General features: G+C 35.8%; 1 pseudogene; it reads right to left on the bottom strand.

Moving 5' to 3' along the window:
- Nucleotides 1-18,454: 18,454 nt before the first annotated feature.
- Nucleotides 18,455-20,659, bottom strand: LOC138836060 (GATA zinc finger domain-containing protein 1 pseudogene; annotated as a pseudogene).
- Between the last annotated feature and the right edge of the window lie 741 nt (nucleotides 20,660-21,400).

Here is a 21,400-nt window from a genome sequence, read left to right as displayed (position 1 = left end):
TAAGTTTTTGAAAACTCTAATACTTATATAGTCTTTAGTATTTCTTTGATATTTGTTGTCATTTCTTTTTTAATATCTCATTTTGTTTATTTGGGTCTCTAAATGTTTATAGTCATACTAGATTAAAGTTGGTAATCTTATTTTTTTCAAAGAGCCAGCATTTTTTAGCTTACTAAATGTCCTAGGATATATCTTTTGGAAAAAGTCCAATATGTATTGGGGTGTTACTAAAAGAAATGTTTTATATAGTAAATGTTATACTAACATTTAGTTCTGAGATTTCCTTGCTTAAGTTTTATTTGGTTAACGCATCTTTTATAAAGAGTGCAGCATGAAATTCTCTTTATTATGTATTATCTATCAGCACTTGTAAGTCCATGGGTGAGTGTTTAATGAATTTGGGTGTGGCACTGTTACATGCATATATGTAGAGCACTCAAATTACTTCTTACTAATATGAGGCAACTTACTGATATTCAGTGGTAGAGTGCTTGCCTCGAATGCATAAGGCCCTGAGTTTGATTCTTTAGCACCACATAAGCAGAAAAAAGCCAGAAGTGGTGCTGCGGTTCAAGTGGTAGAGCACTAGCCTTGAGCTAAAGAGCTGAGGGATAGTGCCAAGGCCCAGAGTTCAGCTCCCAGGACTGACAAAATAAAAAGGATGATTACTCCTACCTTTTCACAGGATGAGTTTGCTTCAAAGGTCTTTTTCTGCCCTTTCACTCTGAATTTGTGGTTATCTTGGATGGTGAGATGTTAATTATAATCACCAAACAGTGGAAAGAAAGTAATTTTTGTACACACAGATAAATTCGGACCGTGTTATACTAATGTTCAAGGCAATAGAAGTTATGAAAAACAAAAAAAAATAGGAACATATAAAAGAAACAGGTAAACACTCTAATAGGGCAAACAGCATAAAGAACAAAAAATATATCACATATAAACAGCATAAAACAACAAAAAAATTGTGCTCATATTCTAGTTACTAGTATGTATTTGAGTATTCTTTATCTGTGGAAAGATTATTTTTTTGATTTGGTCTTCTGGGTGTTTTAAAATTTTCTTGAAGTTCATGAGCTTCTATTTCTCATTGTTTGAGAAGAAACTTAAATATATTTACTATGCTTTTATTTATCTGTTCTTCTCCTTCCTTAAAATTGATTAGGGATTTTGGTCTTTGAATCCAGTCCTAAAGTTCTTGCAATAATTTTTTCACAATTCTTGGATTTGTGTGTGTGTGAGTGTGTGTGTGAGTGTGTGTGTGTGTGTAGGTGTGTGTGTTTACTATCTCTCTCTCTTTTATATCTACTCTATAGTCAAGCTCAGGAAGTTTGGTCTTTAATATCATCTGTTCTGCTGGTGAAATATTCTACATGTTTTTCTCTGTCTGTCTTCAGTTTGATTGCTTTTCAGGATTATGTTTAATGTCCCGTAATGACTTCTTAACTTAGTTTAGCTGTGGCTTTTTAAAATTTATTTTAGTTGCATGGTCCCGTTCCCTTTGAACTCACTTCTTTGTAATCACTTGGATTTCCTTTAGCAGTTTATCTGCTTTCTCAATGGAATTCTTTATTTCTCTCTTTGTATTTCCAGCTTTCTCATATTTCTTGTATTTCTTTGTTAGGTCTTTTTAAAATGTTTTTTTTTAATTGTGAAAAGACTGTACAGAGGGGTTACAGTCCCATGAGTAAGGTAATGAGTACATTTCCTATCATTGTTAGCTCCTCCTTTGTTTTGCCCATACCATCCCTTCCCTCCCACCTCCCCAACTCCTCCCCCACTGCTTCCCCATCCAACCCCTGACCCACCGAAGTTGTAAAGTTTGTTTTCAACATAGTGCCTTGTACATCTCATTGTTACAATGCATCGACCTGTGTCCTTATTTCAGCATTTTATTATTTCCCTTCCCCTCCCCAAATTAGAAAAATGTATATACAAGATGCTGAGAACCGGAAACAAATACAGTGAAAACAGGGGTTATACCGTGGGGGAAGAACATACCAAAGAAACAAAAGAAAATCACATAGTACATTATAAATATGTGATATGTTATGTGGGGAACTGGGTTATAACTTTATTTGGCAGTGATAACTTCTGGGACCCACTAAGTCAGTGCAGTTTTGTGTTGTGTGAATTTTTAGCAGCCCTGTCTCTGGATCTGTAGATCTTAGAGAGTGCTGTGGATTGGGTAGGGGAGTGTGATTCACTTGCCTTGAATATTAGCATGGCTTTTTTCTTGGATATACCTGATGGTATAATTATTGTTGTAGCATGGAGATTCTCCTTGGGTACAGCATACAGTTCTTTTATTTACTGATCTTCTGTTGTTCTCATTGAATGGCTGTTACTGTCTGTGCCATGGATTTTCTCATACCTCCAAATGCTGTTTTGCTGTTTTTGTTTGCTTTTGCAAATGTGGAAGATGTGTGGGACACACCAGGTGATTTAAAAGAAAAAAAAAAAACACTTGGGCTTGGAAGGTGGCTCAGTGGTAGAGCGCTTGCCTTGCATGCATGAGGCCCTGGGTTTGATTCCTCAGCAACACATAAGCAGGGGGAAAAAAGCCAGAAGTGGTGTTGTGGCTCAAGTGGTAGAGTGCTAGTCTTGATCTCAAGAGCTGAGGACAGTGCCCAGGACCAGAGTTCAGGCCCCATGACCTAACCCCCCCCCCAAAAAAAAAACAAAACAAAACAAAAAAAACACCTGGATTTGTGCAGGTGCAGCAGAACTCTAACCATGTCAGTATCTGTTTGTGTAAAGAGTTTTACTTGGATGGTTTTATTCTCCACTTTTTGGAAGCATAAAATTCAAATATTGATGTCTACTAGACTCTGTTTATCCTTTGTATGGAATCTTGGGTTAAACTGAACATCCCTGCTAAATTTCTGTACCTCCTCTTGTTTTAAGGAAACTTCTATTTTCTTCCTTAATTGATTATTTCAAAAATTTTTATATTTCATATTTCACCCTCAATATTAGTGTTACATAGAATATGACTTTTGGAAGCTTTTCCTTCAGTTGAAACCTACATGACTATGAGGGTGAAAGAAAATTTAAAAGAAATATAAAATACTGGATTGTTATTGTGGAGGTTAGATAAGATATTGACTGAGAAAAGAGACATGTTTTATCATATAATGAAAGATTATAATATAAGAATAAAATAAATTGAAGAACATCAAGAGGATACACAAGTTTGGAGGAGGTGTGTATTCAGTTTACTGGCTATAAACAATGTGTTATAAGTGAAACCATCAACATATCCTTAGGTACCCATCCGGTAGTGTATTTTGGGAGATGCAGAAACTGATGCTGTATAGGGGAATGGATTTGTTTTCTCCACCTATTAAAGAATTAAAAGGCAAGATATAATTTAAGGTAAACAGAGTAAGTTTATTTGACAGTACAAGGAAAGGCATGAAATGATTCTGGAACTAGGCCCGTTGTATTTCAAATTAGATATCCTTCTTCTAAAATGGTGCACATGTTCCTACATGTGCTGAAACCTAGCTTTAGATATAGGAGGTGAGGGATTGGGAAGGTGGCTCTGTGGTAGAGTGCTTGCCTTGCATGCATGAGGCCCTGGGTTCAATTCCTCAGCACGACATAAGCAGAAGAAACCAGAAGTGGCACTGTGGCTCAAGTGGTAGAGGACTAGCCTTGAACTGAAATGCTGAGGGACAGTGCTCAGTCCTAGAGTTCAGGCCCCACAACCGACAAAATAAAAAAAAAGGAAATAGGAAGTGACATAAATGTAAAAGTGTGTATTTCCAGTCAGTTGGGGGGTTGACAGGCTTTAGCATCAGGTAATAATGCTTACTATCTTTTTTTTTGGTCATGGAGCTTGAAACTCTTGAGCTCTTCAGCTCAAGGCAAGCATTCTACCATGTGAGCCACAGTGCCACTTCCAGTTTTCTGGTGGTTTACTGGAGAAAGAGTCTCACGGATATTCCTTTCCAGGCTTGCTTTGAACTGCAATCTTCAGATCTCAGCCTCCTAAGTAGCTAGGATTACAGGTGTGAGCCATAAGCTCTCAGCTAGCATGCATTTTATTAAAGAGCAAGGACAAGCCAGTGCCTGGAACTTTTTTTTCACCTCTTGAGTTTAGTAGTTTCAAAGAGGCAATTAAGCTTGACTCCATTTGGAAATTAACAGCATCCATTCTTATTTGAGCATTTTTTTCCCATAATATCTTTGTACGGTCCCTTCTAAAATACGATAAACTTTGTCTTAGTAGATCTGTCCTTTTTGCTGGTGTGATGTTCCAGTTAGTGTTTTTTATATTGCTGAGATAAAATATTCCAGCTGATGTGATCCCATGTTGGATGTGAGAGACTGACAGGTCAAATGAGAGACAGAGAGTTTGCCAAAAATTTATATTCATCAAATTTAAGCAAAGGAGGTATCAATAGAAATAGCATCCAAGCAGATCTTACCTAATACACTTTAAGTTAAAAATGTTAAGCTTTGACAAGTACTTGTGATATTGTGGGAAACCCAAAAAGAGAACTAGGACACCAGGGCTTTTCAAGAAGCAAGTTTTATTGGTGTTCCAGAGGCCCAAGCTGACTTGTGCCCAAATGCTGAGGCTTGGAACAAAGGATACTTGGCTAAATTAAATGCTTTTGTAAGCCAGTTACTGAAGAAAGACAGCATTATCTATTGTGATTATCAAAGAACAGAAGGGCTAGCAATGGAAAATTTCTAACTCACAAATGCAGGAAATAAGTCCTGAAGGAGTGAGTTGGTAGTGTTAAGTGGTGGGTAGCTCTAGCAGGACAAAAGACAATTTATAATAGTGGCTAGTCTTGACAAGGTAAAACTTGTTCCCTGTCCCTTAGACTTTCTATACCCTATTAGATTTCTTTCTTCGTGCCTCAACCTAACCAGTATCAAAGTTCATCATCCTGATTTAGAGGCTTGTATTTTCGTACCTTCATTACATGGGTTATTGTCTTTTTAAAATGACCTTCATAATGGTTTTTGATAGATCACACTATCAAGAGAACTGAGCAGGGTAATAATATACATGCTCCCAAGACAAGGATCTTTGCCTGTATCAGGTTATTTAATCTATCCAAGGCAGAGAACTACCCTCCATGCTGATAATTTGGATTTCATACTTTCTGAATTGGGATGTATTCATGGGCAGTCTTCATCATCCTATCTGTGATTTTTTATAACCTTTACCTTATTACTAATTTGTAAATAATAGTTACTTCAGTTGAATTTCTTACCTACACCTCCTCAGAGGCAAGTAAATAGTATAATGCTAAGGGGTTTTGATATACTACCTTGCCTGCTTTGTTTTGCTATTTTTTTTGCCTATGTGTTATGGGCTTGTAGTTATAATCACAGTTTCCATGTGGAGCCAAATAATGTGATTCAGCATACAAATCAGGGCATAATAGTCCCACAACTGTTCTGCCCAAGAGGCAGAACCATAATACTGAACGATGTGCTCATTATATTTGGTTTTAATTTTATGGGAACCCCACTTTTTTTTCTTTTACTCTTTGTTTATATATGAGAACTTCCAACTTCTTACACTGTCTGACGGAATCAAGTAGGACAGCCTGATTGTGAATAGTATGCAAGCTATCAGCTGCTGAGTCACAGTATGTAAGAGTGCATCCCTTGGGTGTTCACCTGGGTGCCACCTGGAGGTTGGGGAAAATGACTAGAGGGTGAGATTGGGGTTTTCTGTGTGATTTGGAATTCTCCATAATTAAGTCTTTTGGGCAGTGTTATAAAACTTTTGTCTTACCCAAGTTAAACCTCCCACTGAATTAGTGAACTGGCCTTTTGCGGAAGTGGTACAATAATTTCTGATAATAGAAGTTTTAAAATCAGACACCTTTTCCTGGTTGGGGCAAGTGATTATTAAAGGAGTGCTATGATCCAGCTCTTTCTCTGTCCATGGCCAATAGTCTCCCAGGTTGGTATCCTCACAAAAATAGCATATAGTGACCTTCAGTCTGGTTATAGACTTAGCTAGTTAGAACAGTTCTTTAACCTTTATACAGATAATAAACTCACACCACAATTTTTCATATAATGACAGAAAAATTTTGTATTAGGAATTCAAATGGGTGATTGTGAGAAGTTTGAAATATAGTAAGGTCATTATACCTTTACGTGTGTGTGTGTGTGTGTGTGTGTGTGTGTGTGTGTGTGTGTGTGTGTGTGTGTGTGTGTGTGTGTGTTACGTGTGTGTGTGTTACATGTGTGTGTGTGTGTGTGTGTGTGTGTGTGTGTGTGTGTGTGTGTGTGTGTGCTGGTCCTGAGTCTGGAACTCAGGGCCTGGGCACTGCCCCTGAGCTCTCAAGTCTAGCACTCTACCTGTTGAGCCACAGTCCTATTGCCAGCATTTTTTTGGCGGTTAATTGGAGATGAGTTTCAAGAACTCTCAAAGCCCACATTGACTTTGACTTGAGAACTGAGGATCTCAGCCTTCTGAGTAGCTGTGATTACAGACCTGAGCTACAGGCTCCTCATATTAGGTCTGTACCCCCCACCCTTAAAAAAATCAGTTTGAATGCCAATTGAGTTTCCTGTTCCCTGCTTGGGTGAAATTTTCACGTGCTTAGTGTGCAGTCAGAAGTGCCTTTTTTTTCTGGTAAAGGGCAGTAGTTTTGTTTTCCCTGCTAATTTGTCCATTTCCTATAATTTTAGTATGGGCAGAAGATACCTTCATAGTATGCACAGCCGAGCTAAGAACTAGTATGCTCTTCATACATATATTTTCATCTAGCTTATAGGTAATTTTTCAGGTTAGGCATGTGAGAAGTCCCAAACAGCAATGTTTTTAGATATTATACCCAGGCTTGTTTGGGTCACTAAAAAAATTATGGACATTTAATCATTGTTCTTGAGGTTGGTAGTTAGGGTTGAAACAGGTATGTTGATTATTGTGGGAGCATAGTGAATAGTTAGTACGGTTGTAGGTGAAGTCCTCTATGGACTGTGCTTGCACAAAAGTAGCAAAAAGGGAGAGTTGCTCCCTGTCATGTAGTCTTTCTTTTGTTGTTACAGGAACAGCCATCCCTCTGTGGTACTGACTGAAAATGCATCAGAGGATTAAATCTTCCATGGGAAATAACTTGAGTAACCATGGTTAAAATTTGAAAGCAGCAACAGACTAAACTATCAAGTTATTTCTATTGCATACAGCATTTTAGTATATTAAGACTGACATCACTGTAGGTGCTGCTAAGCTTATGTCATTACAATTAGGAATGCATGGGTACATGTTTGCTTGCTGTAGTGTCATTAAATAAGGGAGTACCAGCTTGGTATACTGTCTTCTTCAGCATTGTATCTTAGAAGTCTTTTGCAGAACAGAAATATATGGACAGTCACAATTAGCATTATAGTGTTACATACTTAGTTATATAATGACCATTTAAAAGACCTAGAAATAGAAACTTAGATGAGTCCTGATTTAATTAATCCTCAATTTTTAAGTGGTCAAATGATTGACATTAGTCAACAAAAATATAGAATTACTTACCAGACAGATCACATTCTTTATTTTAATATATCAACATCAACATATAAAATTACAAATAAATAACTTCACATGGGGAGAAAAATAGGAATAAATGCTAGGCAACACAAAAGATAGCAAACCAAAAAGATTCATACACATAAATAGCCTATATTTTGAGGTTCAACATCCTTCCATAGATAGCTATAAAAATCAGAATATGAGAGGCCATTGTGATTTAGAAAAAGGTAGAATGCATTGTTGGAAATGTTAGAAGATTTAGAATGAAGAAACAAGATTTAATAATGCAATAGAAGATAAATTATTATATTGGGGTAAGCATTCAAGAGAAGACAATAAAAAAACAAATTGGGAGCTGTGGATTCAGTTCATTAGCTTTAAACATAGTGTTATAGTTTTACTACAAAATGTCTACCAGAGATAGGTTCCTATCTGGTAGCATTATTTTGAGATGTTATCTAAGGGAAGAGATTATTCCCCTCCACATATTATAGAATTGAGATAAACTGAGTAAGTTTATTTGAAAATGAAAGGAAAGGTATGAATGGAAAATAGAGCCTTTTCATCCAAAGAGGGGACTCAGAGGAGTCCAGTGGAGCCCTCTCAGAGAGCGGCTTTTATATTATTGGGTTTCTCTTTTATTTCCTCTTTTTAGTTTTGTACAGATTTGTTGAAGGCTTGTAGATAGCCTGTCCCTACTTTGTCACTGGTTGTGTGTTCACCCAGGGCATCATGAGAAGCATTTAAGCAGGAGCTCACAGTAGTATGGAAAAAAGAAATACTATGGGAATAAGAAGTACCATAACGGGTTGCATTAGCTGCCACTATGTTACACTCTTCACTTTTTATCCTTAAATTCCTGTTTCCCTTGGTTGCTAATCCTCCCTCTCTGATGGAAAACTTAACTTGCTCTTAAGGAATAGGGACAATGAATGACTGTTCCAGGCTACTTTCTGTTGTGAGGGGAGAGTGGAGTAAGGCAGTCTGAGACCTTCCAGGAAGAAGGGTCTTTTAGGCATATAGCATGCAGTATATGTGTTGTTCCTATGGACTACAGTAAAATTGTTAAGGACAGTTTCTATGAAGCTACTTTTTTTATGACAAATTGCCACTTGGTGGACTTCTGATCTGGAAGAATCAAATTTGACAATCAGATAGGTAATAGAGGTGCAAATGTTGTCAGAATTACTGAACAAAGTGAGGATGTCAGGAAAGGTAGTATTCAAGACAACCTGTACCAGGAATCTCCACTGAGAGCCATCCTTATGCAGCTTATTTAAGTGACTGGCATTGTGAATTATTGTGTTTATTGGTTTGAACTCCATCGGTTCTGACATCCCAAGCCTTTCCCCTGTGTTCCCCTTTCTATATTTAAAAACTTCTTTGTTTTGTGAATCACAACTGCTAGGGAGTCAATCTGTTCCTGTAGATTTATAATGGTTTGGAATAATTCATTGGCTATTCTAGCAACACATTGTAGGCTAGAGCCAAAGGAATTTTTTTTTACTAGAGGTTTGATGTTATTTCAAGTTGAAAGCATATATAGGGCAAGGAGAATCTGGTTTTTTTCTGGAGCTGTAGAAATAGTAAGTAACAGAAAGGCAAGGGCACAAGTTCCCTCTCCTGGGAGCATAGATAAGCATAAAGATCAGGTGGCAGTGCTTATGAATTCTTGTTCTTGACAATCAACCTTAGTTAACTCTGAAAGGGCTATTGCAAGTGACTGCATGTAAAATCTTAGAGCATCCCTTCTTACCTGAATAGTTGTGTTTACAGCTGACTCTGTGTGGTCGGTATATACCAGGACAAGTTTTATTATAACTGGTCCCTTTTGTTTCTGAGGTACTGTCCGAGTTAGTGTTCTTGTTCATTGTTTTGATGAGATATTCCAGTTAGTATAATCCATTGTTGGAGCAAGGATTCACACAGGTAAATTGCGAAGGAGTCTGTGTCAAGAAAATTGGCCAAATTTCAGTAACAGTGAGTTAATAGAATTAACTTTCAAGCCAAAATTACCTTGAACCCATTAAGTTTGAAAAGCAAATTTTGACAAATAATTCCTTGTAAGAAACATTCCTATGTAGTCCTGACTGCAAATATGAATAAGACTTAATCTGCAATAGCAAAAGGTACAAGAGTAGCTATGGCTAAAATTTAAAAGAGCAACAGAATATACAGTTTAATTATTTTCATTGTATATAGTATTTTAGAATATTCATTCTGATTGACATCATTTTAGTTGACAGTAAATTTTTGAGTACAATTAGGAATACATGCACAAAGTGTGATTTGTGTGGTATAATTTAAAGGGTATCTGCTTGGTATCCTGTTTTTGCCAGTTTTGTATCCTACAAAAGTTTCCTACTTGGAGAACTGAAATATACAGACAGCAACAATTAACATTATAGTTTTATATACTTAGTTGTAAGCTGACCACTAAGAGGCCTCGAGATAGACAGACACTTGATTGAATTTTACATAAGACAGTTTTCAGGTGGTCAATAGCTTGACACACTAATTAATAGTACAGAGGGAATTACTTTGATAAGTAATATTTTCTGTCAGTTTTACAATATTCTTAAGACATACCACCATTATAGACAAGAATTGGTGGCTAGTTTAGCTTCATTATATTAACCATGATTTATACATAATCATTTAAATTACAACCAATCTAATCACATGCAAAAATTTTGTAAGTTCTATCTAATCTCTATTTGGAAACATACTCAAACCTTCTATTATTATCTATTATTATCAGACCTTCTATTATTATTAACATTTGGATATATCTTTTAATTTTGTTAGATAACTAGTTAAGATAAATTTCTCTCTTTTCAAGTTTTTTCCTTATACAAAATTAGCAGTCCTTTTAAAAGCATATCCTCTATATGTACTCTTCACTGTCATTGTCATGTTAGTAGTTTAAAATGTCTTTGAAACAACCTTTGAATTATACTATATTGCTTTTAAAGAAAATAAAATGCTCTGTATCTAGAAAGAAAAGTAATCTTATACTGGTATTTTTAATGCAAAAGTTATTGTTAAAATCTCTATACGCTGTCAAAAACCAAATCTCAAAACCTTGTTTGACACTTGAGTTTAAAATTGTACCCTTTATCCCCTATCTCCCCATTATTAATTTCTGAAAGACTGTATTTTGATTAAACCTGATTAAGATATGATGTCCAACTCTTCTAATAGCATTATGTATTAAAAATAAGCCATTTAAAAATGCTTACATACATGTGTACTTGAGTTATGCATAAATATTTGGCTCAAAAATGAAAAACAATCAAAGTATATGTTTTCTATTAATTCTAGTGACAAAGGCTTTACACACTGCTTGATTGGTGAATACACAAAATAAATATGTGTAAATATTAGTTAAGGGTATTATTAGAAAAACTTTTTAATCATAAAATAATTACTATTTAAAAAATTAAGGTCTGAGAATGGAATCAAGATAAGAGCCTCTCTAAAATTAGAGAGAAAATGCCTTTTGAGGAACAAGATTAGACAGATTTGTTTGTGCTTTAACTAGTAGCACAAAGATGGAGTGAATACCTTTCTGGGAACATTGAACCACAAAGTTTGTCCAGAGTTAGAGAAAGAAAACATGGTTAATTTTTTAAAAAACAGGATCCACTGGAGACTTAACCGTCAAAAACCTCTCTCTAGGAAAAGATCTTAAGTCATTTTTTGATTTTTGATTGACAGGCTAGTACCATAAGGTGGATGAGAGAAACCACATGTCCTGTGCTAAAAGGACAAAGGACAAGAAACTATATTTTACACCATAAAGGATCAGAAAAGAGCTGGACATTATTGTACATCGTCTGGAAAAAGGTCATATGTACCTATGAGAGAAATCCTAAAAACAAATGCTGTTAACCATGAATAGAATATTATTAAAAGGACTGATTTGATAGAGAACTGAGCCTTTATATTAGCATATTAAATTAATCTTTGAGCATTCTCTAGGTGAGCCTTAATCTGCCTAAGATCTTGTAAAGAGAGTATGTGGTATACTCAAATCTGATTTTTGTGCTCATTCAGACTTTGTTTCCTCAGAATTGGAAGGGAAGTATATTCTAACTTCGGCCATGGCTTTTAAGAAGTGATTATTTTTCAAAGCAAGAAGGCCATTGCTGCCAGGACCTTCCTTCTGGGGGGTCTTGTTTTAATTTATTTCAGGCTTTAAGGAATATTATGGCCAATCCTCAGCAAAAGGTTTTATTTTATGCTCTGGAAATCTTAACTTTCCCAGTGCTTCATGTCATATTTGCTTCTTTTTTTCTTTATTTGTCTAGCAAATGTTTTTCGTTCTCTCAAAATTTTTGGTATTGTGTCATAATTAGAAGAAGCAATTGACCAAGGGATATCTTCTTAAAGTATATCTTGCCTGACCCAATTCCTGTGTTCCCTTTTCTGTGATTCCTGGCCACTGTGATGTGAACTCCTTTAACTTACCATTTATTTCCCTGGTTGATTAATTAACATCTCCAAAATTAGGAACCAATATAATATTTTTCCATCTTAAGTGATTGTATGATGCATTTGATCACAGTGAAGAGACAAGTAGTTAATATAGAAAATTGGTAGCAAAAGTGGGGTTGTTGCTGCAGGTCTAACTGATGATGTGCTTCAGTAATCTTTGGAATTGTTTTGTAGAAGGTATTTTAAATAGTTTTGAGTGGTTAGCTAGAGTCTCCTTCATATATATATATATATATGTATATATATATATACATATGTGTATATATATATATATATATATATGTATCCTTTATATATAAGTTTGGCTGCCAGCCAAACTTAGTGGGTAAATCTGTTAGAATCTAAACAAATCAGACTACAGATAGAAATGTGGATAGTAAAAATTCATTTGTTTCATATGTAAAAAGGACACTATTAGAAATTGTATTTTAACATCATCTTAAACAATAGTTTCCTTTTTGCACCTTCCCAAACACTTACTGCCTACTGTATTGATAGTCCGGCAGATCTGGACACTATAAGACTATGCTAAAGACCTTGGTGTTAATTTTAACAATAATCAAATTGATGAGATTCTGGGAAACTTTGAAAGTGTGGATGAAATACAGTTTGGGATGTGAAATGGCCAACAGATTTTGGGAGCAAAAATTTTGGGGTAGTGTATTACAATGAATATAAATGATTAATCACATACTCATATGTTAAGAGTTTTGAAACCCTGAAATTTAGTCCCCCTAACTCAACAAAATTGTACTAGTAATGAGATCTGGGTTTCATAAATAAAGAAATAAATGTGTACTAATTACTTCCAGGCAAAATGTGGACCCATGGGCTGTCCCCAAGCACAGTCTAGTGGGTTAGGAGTTAAAGGACATTTTTAAAATAGAATATCCTTTTACTTTTGTGAACATTTTAGAATTTTATTGAACATTTCACATTAATTTCAATCCTCACACATTTGTACAACAAACTTCATTATTAACATGTTTATTTATGTGTAATTTTGATCAGAGTGACCTTATTTTGTGATATGAAGGTTAAACAATCTTTATAGTTTAATTCTTTGTTGTACCGAGTGTTCTTTTACTTCCAAGTTCAGTAAAATAAGGAGTTTTATGGGAGTTTTAAAGACAATCTTGAATTCTTTCATATGAAGGATGGGACAGGGAGATAAAGAGGAAAACTATATATTTAAGATTTATGAAAGAACAATATAACAGTTTGCTAAAATTATAGCAGTGACCATATAAAGGTGAATTTTACTGTATGATCTGAGAGTTAATATTAGCAATTAAGTTTGGGGAAATAAGAGCTGTGTATTGGCAATATCTTGGCTATCATGTAACCTCAGACATGCTTAGAAATTTAAGTTATTCCAAAGTTAATGGATGTAGCTTTTTTTGTTTTGTTTTGTTTTGTCAATCGTGGTGCCTGAACGCAGGCCTGAGCACTGTCCCTCAGCTCTTCAACTCAAGGCTACTACTCTACCACTTGAACCTCAATGCCACTTCCAGAATTTTTATTTTTGGGCCCGGTCGTGGGGCCTGAACTCTGGGCCTGGGCGCTGTCCCTCAGCTCTTTAGCTCAAGGCTAGCGCTCTACAACTTGAGCCACACTGCCACTTACAGCATTTTTCTTTTTGCTTATGTGGTGCTGAGGAATTGAACCCAGGGCCTCAGGCATGCAAGGCAAGTGCTCTACCACTGAGCCACCTTCCCAGCCCCACTTCCAGCATTTTCTGTGGTACTGTGGAATCAAACCCAGGGCCTCATGCATGCAAGGCAAGCACTCTACAACTGAACCACCTTCCCAGCCCCTGATACAGCTTTTTGATATGTTTGTTACCTGATAGGTTCTGACATTGTGAAAGAGCCATTGATGTTTCTGACATCATTTGCTCAGAATAGATTGGTGAACTAAGAATTTTATCCATGTAGAATTAATTCAACTGTTCAAAAAATTTAAAACAATTGGACATGCCAGATGATTTATGATATATTACAAGCCTTTAAATTATTATCACAACTCTCTACACAACACCAGATCATAATTAGGAGAAACTTACACCCAAATCAGGTCCTATACTCTTCATATTTACTACTAAGTCTCAACAGAGAAAACACTATGAGGCACAACCTAAAACCAAGGCAAACTGGACCTTAAATAACTACATGTGAAATCAAATTCAGGAAAATAGAGATAATTTTCAGAGAAAAAGTTCCTTTCTTAGAGTAACCAACAAAGAAATATGCAAAATGAGAGCTATAGAAACATGAAAAAAATTTCAAAAGCCAAATGAGATACAGATCAGAAATAGCTTCATAATATCAGTGAATAATAGGCCTGACATATAATTAGCAATAGAAATTCAGAAGAAAAAATAAGCACACACATATTTTTAGTGTACAGTATCCCTGATAAAAGCCATAGTATCACTAAGAAAATCCATAGTCCAACAAAAATAGGAAAATTTGCTGTAATAGTGACCCAATATCATTGAAGGTAGAAATATTCTCAACATTAAATTTGTACTAATAGTATTAAAAAAGATGGCCAATAAAATATGTAAAATTGTTTAATGTAGATTAGCAAAAATATAGTACCTAACACATTTCCTACTCCTGTGAAATTATTTATATATAGATTATGGGAGCCCTTGGAAAAATAAATACCTGGAAGTGTAACACATTAAAAAAAGTTTTGCAAACTAATAGATGATAAATATTAACAGTACAGTGGAGAAAACTAAACAAGGCAGTAAACTCCCATGTGTCTTTCTTCATTTAGAATAATTCATTCATAATTTTTTAAATGCTAGAAAGTAATACTTAACACTGACATTGTAGAAAGATCCATCAATGCTTCTCACATGGTTTGTTCAGGATAGATTGGTATAATTAGAATTCCATCTTATTGTACAATAAGTTTAATTAAACAATTGTCAAAAAATTGGGGAATTGCTTTGTAATACTTATAGTGAATTAAATTTCCATATGATAAACAATATTACTTATAATACTCCCACTAGCTATTTCACAATAGTGTATTCAATAGTATTCTTCCAAAACTAATTCATCTTCTCTTATATAGATAATATAATAATGAGCAAGACAGGGAAATATTAGCAGCATAAAAATGCAAGTTATCGAGGAATTTAGAAAGTGAATGTGAATTATTGAGGGAATGAAAATCAGACAATATACCACTTGCAAATTTTTAGTAGTTACATGGTCATCATATTTCAGAGATACACCAAAGACAGTGACTGACAAATCTATGGCAATTGAGGCACTATATCTAACCAGGAAACAAAAGCCAGACAAACTACTACATATAATACTGCAAAGAAGTCACAGTACTTCACAGGGAGAGCAAAATAACAATATGCAGTAAGAACATATATCTTTTCCTTCCAAACAGAACTCTACATTATGCAACATTTATGGCTCAATTGAAATTAGATATCATGATGGCACAAGATTATGGCCCCAGGTCATTAAGGACCAAGAAAATAATTTCTTCCAGAAGGGTTACACAGAAGAGAATTTCCACATACATCAAAAAGTACATATTTTTGACAAATATATTTGGCTAGCTTTGAGTTATTAAACAATATGGATGCTGAGTGTTGATGCTTCATGCTTATAGTCTTAGCAACTCAAGTTGATGAGATTTGAGGATCTAGGTTCAAAGCCTGCCCAGGGCAGGAAAGACCATTAGACATGTATCTGCAATTAATTGCCTGAAAACTGGAAGTGTAGCTGTGGCTCATTGTGATAGAACCCTAGCCTTGGAAAATGCTCAAGGATATTGCCCATGCCCTGAGCTGAAACTCCATGCTGATCAAGATAAAAACGAGCGAGACTTATTACCATATGATGTATGGTACCTTTGCTCCAGTACATAGAGCTGCGTCCTGAAGAGTTTGCTGCTATCCAGATTGATCAAAACCTGGTTAGCTAAAAAGCTGGGCACTGGTGGCTCATGCTTGTAATCCTAGCTACTGAGGAGGCTGAGATCTGAGAATCTTGGTTTGAAGCCCACATGGGCAGACAAATCCCAGAGACTCTTATCTCCAATTTACCAGCAAACTGTCAAAAGTAAAGGCATGATTCAAGTGGTACAATACCAAGTGTGAGTTCAAGCTCATATACTGACAAAGAAGTGTCTGCCTGGAAATGGTGGACACAAAGATGTGATGCTAGCTTGAAAGGTCCAGCCAGGGCTCCTCATAGAGGAGAAGATACACAAGATGAAGAGGGAATTGCCGGAAATTGTTCCGAGGGCAGAACATATCCACCCCAAAACTGGGAAATGGGGTCCTGCCTGGTCAAAGACCCCCCATCAGGGCTGATTGAGCTGTATCAGCCGGGAGTGAGACTTGCCAGAATTCGTTCTGAGGGCAGAACATATCCACCCATAAACTGGGAAATGGGGTCCTGCCTGGTCAAATTACCTCCCTAATCCCTGGTTGAGATGGGTTAGCCCCCGTGGCCCAAGGATAGCAGCATGCCCCAAACCTCAGGATGTCACATGCCTCATGGAGTAAGGCACCTCACTGGCTGCACGACATGCAGAAATCATTGCTGTGGTACTTGCACTCAGTATGTAATTGAGCAACAGGCGGTATATATTTACAGGCTGTCACAGATGGTGAAGCCTTGTGATCACACAAATGGACACATAATGTTTATGAAATCAGTGGCAAAGATCTTTAGAATTAGAAGAATTTAGAATTAGAAGAAGCTCACAATATGTAGCATAATGATCATATTCAAATTGGCCTAACAAATTTATAATTCAGAAAATAACTACAGCAGCCAGTTAGTTATATTAACACAAAATATTAAGGTAGAGAGCCAAATATTAAAACCTACAGTGACACAAATAATCACAGATGTACACTTTCATCTAGAATACACAAAAAGGGGAAGATGGCACAAGTAAAATTCCTAAGCTGCCAAGTATTAATATACAAAGGAAAGAAAGCAAAGGGACAATGAATAAGGACCATAAGGTAAGATCACACCATAGGAGATTTCAACAATACATAGTACGTATGAGCACCTGTGGAGGACAGTAAGAATAAGAAGAGTAGCTGGCATAAGATCAGAAGTAAGGATGTGAGGGAGACAAAACCTTACTGATAAAATTGAAATTTAAATAGAATAAAGTCATAAAAAACATTACATAATAGGTGCACACATCTAATTCAATAATAAAATAGTATAATAGATATAAAATATGTACGTCATATATAGAAAACATTGTATAGAATAAAATTTCAATAGAAGAAGTTTACATACAAATCAGGTACATTTAATTATTAGGAACATGTATAGAAAGCTTTAATATTTTATGTATAAGGGAATTAGAGTAATTATCAGAATTTCCAGCTTTACAGATAAACTTTCTTCAGGCCTATTTTAATCTGAATTAGAAATAATCATTAAAGGAAGCCCACACTACTTTTTTTATTGTTGATCAAGGCAATATTTTATTTGATTAAACCTTTGAGGAGAAGTCTAAAACTGAATATTTTGTAGTTATATAAAAATATAATCCATTTTTTGAGTTTCTGGTAAATTATGAAGAAAAACAGATCGTGCCTACTCCTAATGATCTCTCAGAAATTGCATCCTTTGCCTGGGAAGATACACAAACAGAAAGCTAACATTCACCTTCAAATACATTTTGTTTTCTCTATGTCATGACTTTTTGTGGCATGAATCAAGCAATACAATGCCAAGTGTGAGGTTCAAGCCCATGTACTGACAAAGAAATGTCTGCGTGGAAATAGTACACACAAAGACGGGATGCTAGCTTGAAAGGGCCAACCAGGGCTCCTCATAGAGAAGATACAGAAGAGGGAGAGAGACTTGCTGGAAATTGTTCTGAGGGCAGAACATATCCACATAAAACAGGGAAATGGGGTCCTGCCTGATCAAAGAACCTCCATCATGACTGGTTGAGCTGAATCTGCCCCATGTGAGACTTGGCAGAATTTGTTAACAATTACTAGGTCATTGGGAACACACTTTTTAGTTTCCCATATAAGAATTTTATGGGCTGAGCTCTGGTGGCTCCTGTAATCCTAGCTACTTAGCAGCTGAGGATCATGGTTCAAGGCCACGCCAGGGAAGAAAGTCAATGAGATTCTTATCTCCAATTAACCACTAGAAAACTGGAAGTGGAGCTGTGGCTCAAATTGGTAGAGTACTAGCCTTGAGCAAAAAGAGCTCAGAGACAGCACCTAGGCCTCATGTTCAAGCCCCACGACCGACCAAAAAAAAGCAATTCGTGGAAAAAGTTATCTTCTTCAGAATTGTATAAATATAAGAAAATAAAAAATCCACTTTTGGGATTTTTTTGTTTGTTTTGAACCCAGGGTTTTAGGCATGCTGGGTAAGGGATATATTACTGAGTTTCCCAGCCTCAGTTTTAGTTGTAACTACAAGTGTTTGGTAACTGTCTCCTAATCATTATTGCAGGAATAGATCCAACATGAGTCCATACATAGCCCTTTTCTGGTCTGGTGGAGACAGTGGGAAATGGTGGTGACCTTGACTTGAAATACTCAGATGGTGCATGACAAACAAATTCCAAGTATTCCATCTTCCTGGGAAGGTCTTCCTCTGGCCATATGGTATAAGACACAGGATCAAACTGATCTGTGGGGTTAGAGAGAGTGGGAATGAGCTACATCAGTGCTGCGCTCTTCTCTCAATACTGGTCATAGATAAAACCCCTGATCTGAGCATAGTAGAGCTTTCCATGTTGATTATCAATCACAGAAACATCATCACCATTTTGGTAATATACTCCGTTGTAGAACATTGATTTTGCAGTGATGATGGTGGAAACAGACTCAGGAGCTCTGATGGGATTTTTTAATTTAAAAATATGTCTTCAATCTTTACTAGCCATACAACGGAAAAGGGTCTCATATCTAAAATATACTTGGAACTCAAAAAATTAAATCCCCCAACAACAAATCCTCAAATAAACAACTGCCCAATAAATAAGTGGGCTAAAGACTTAAAGAGAAACTTCTCTGAAGAAGAAAGAAGGATGGCCAATAGACACATGAAGAAATGCTCAACATCCCTAGCCATAAAAGAAATGCAAATCAAAACAACATTGAGATACCACCTCACTCCAGTTAGAATGGCAAAAATAAAAAACTCTAACAACAACAGATGCTGGAGGGGATGTGAACAGAATTTTGGGCATTTACCCAAATGTTTACAAACAAGACCACACTAAAGCTACCAGCACAACTATATTTATTGCAGCATTATTTACCATAGCTAAGATATGGAACCAACCCATATGCTCTTCAGTAAATGAATGGATCAAGAAAATGTGGTATATATACACAATGGAATTCTATGCCTCCATCAGAAAGAATGACATTGTCCCATTTGTTAGGAAATGGAAAAACTTGGAAAAAAATTTTATTAAGTGAAGTAAGCCAGGCCCAAAGAAACACAGGTCCCATGGTTTCCCTTATTTTCAATATCTAGTATATGTATGAGTCAAGCAAAAAAGGTTAGATAATGTGATGGTAGGAAAATGAACACTTAGATATGTATTTTAATGTTTTTTTCTTCTTTCATTCATGTGTTTTTAACGCATTTATAAGATAATTTCTTTGTTGCTTTGTATGTCCCTCCCCCACAGTATTACCCCTGCTTTAATTATATTTGATGTCAGTATAACTTGTGGAGGAGATGGGGAAAAACAAGTCGTTTATGGATTCAGATGGACCTGTTGCAACAATGAGAAGTACAAATTGTCATGTCAAAAACGAGCTTTACAATGTCGGTGGGGGGAAAAGGGGGAAGGATTGGGTGGGGGAGAGTGGTGTTGCTTGGAAGGGAAGTGAAGGGCAAACAAAGGAGGAGGCTGCAATGCTTGTTAAGAAATGTATGCATTATCCTGCCCATGTAATTGTAACCCCTCTGTACAGTATGTTCACAAATAAAATTAAAAAAATAAAATAAATAAAAATAAAAATATGTCTTCACCCTTTTCCTTTAGTGGAAACTTTCTTTCTGGCAGCTTTTTAAATAAATGAATAAATAGAAATAATCAGAAACAAAATAATACAGTACCTTATATGGTGCTTCTCAATGAAAATAGATTAACTCACAGTAAGTTTTGGTGGTCCAAGAGGTGAAAATAGCTATGGAGCAGCATTATCAAAATGAGCATTAAAACAAAAAAATAGTCAATGATTTCAACCCAAATGACTAGATTCACAAGTGAAGTAATCTTTGGCCATACTGAAATCCACTGCCCTCTGGATTACTGTAGCTATAATAGCAAGCAGCAATGTCACATCCTGAACAGAATTCAGTAAGATTAGCATCTGCATTTTTTTAGTACAACTCTAGCATTCATGTTTGTCTGAACACTAAGCTATGATAAAATTGTGATGAGCTATCAGCCTTGTGATGTCATACGCACACAAATTTATGCCAGTATAACTATCACATGTTAATAGTCTTATTCTCTAAGGCATCTTATTGCCCCACTCTTACTATTGAACCTGTACCTAAAATGCAGTCACTAACTCTTCAGTGACTAACAAAACGAAATGTAGCATAGATAGAAAGCACCTTTGCCATATGGTTCCCGCATGGATGGAATCTGGTAGATAAACCACATCACAGTTGGCAAAAATTTCTCCATAAAAGTTGAGTGTATGACATGTGATTCACACTGTGTTCAAAGTATAAAAAATTACTTGACACCAGAAAACTTGGACGAAATTGGACAAAATTCCAATTCATATAAATTAGAATGAAAAGAAATTGGCTTCTGTATAAACATATATATGTTTATACATATACAGTGAGAAATAGAAACATGGCAACCTCATACCCTAGGTCAGTTATTGCATGTGTGGCATACCAAATTTAATTGGCATATAAAGATATTCAATCCATGGAGCCATAGCAGAAAAATGAGTTTGGAGAAATATACACAATTATAAGCAGTTTTGGCATCTTAGAGTAAATATGAACTCATGGTGGGAAAATGTTTTTTTTCCATTCTAGTCCTCTTAAGGCACGAATAAAATAATTAAGAAATTTAAGATATTAAAAAAATAGCAGCTAATAATGCTTGATATGAAATGTATTCATTACCATATTCATGTAACTGTAACTCCTCTGTTCAGTATTTTTACAATCAAAAACCAAAAGAATGAACAAAGAAACAATAAAAGAAATTAGCATGCCATTGAAAATGTTGAATAAATACAGAGGATTTTATGTAAGGGGATTCAGTATCTAGGTACAGATGATAGGTAGCACCTAAGCTACCTCTCTCCCTCATAATCCAGAAAATGTTGCTGGCTGGAATCTCAAAATGAACTCT

Source organism: Dipodomys merriami, unplaced genomic scaffold (assembly GCF_024711535.1).
Source record: "Dipodomys merriami isolate MVZ:Mamm:240054 unplaced genomic scaffold, mDipMer1.0.p SCAF_248, whole genome shotgun sequence".
Taxonomy (NCBI): domain Eukaryota; kingdom Metazoa; phylum Chordata; class Mammalia; order Rodentia; family Heteromyidae; genus Dipodomys; species Dipodomys merriami.
This window is presented reverse-complemented; position numbering and strand designations above follow the sequence as displayed.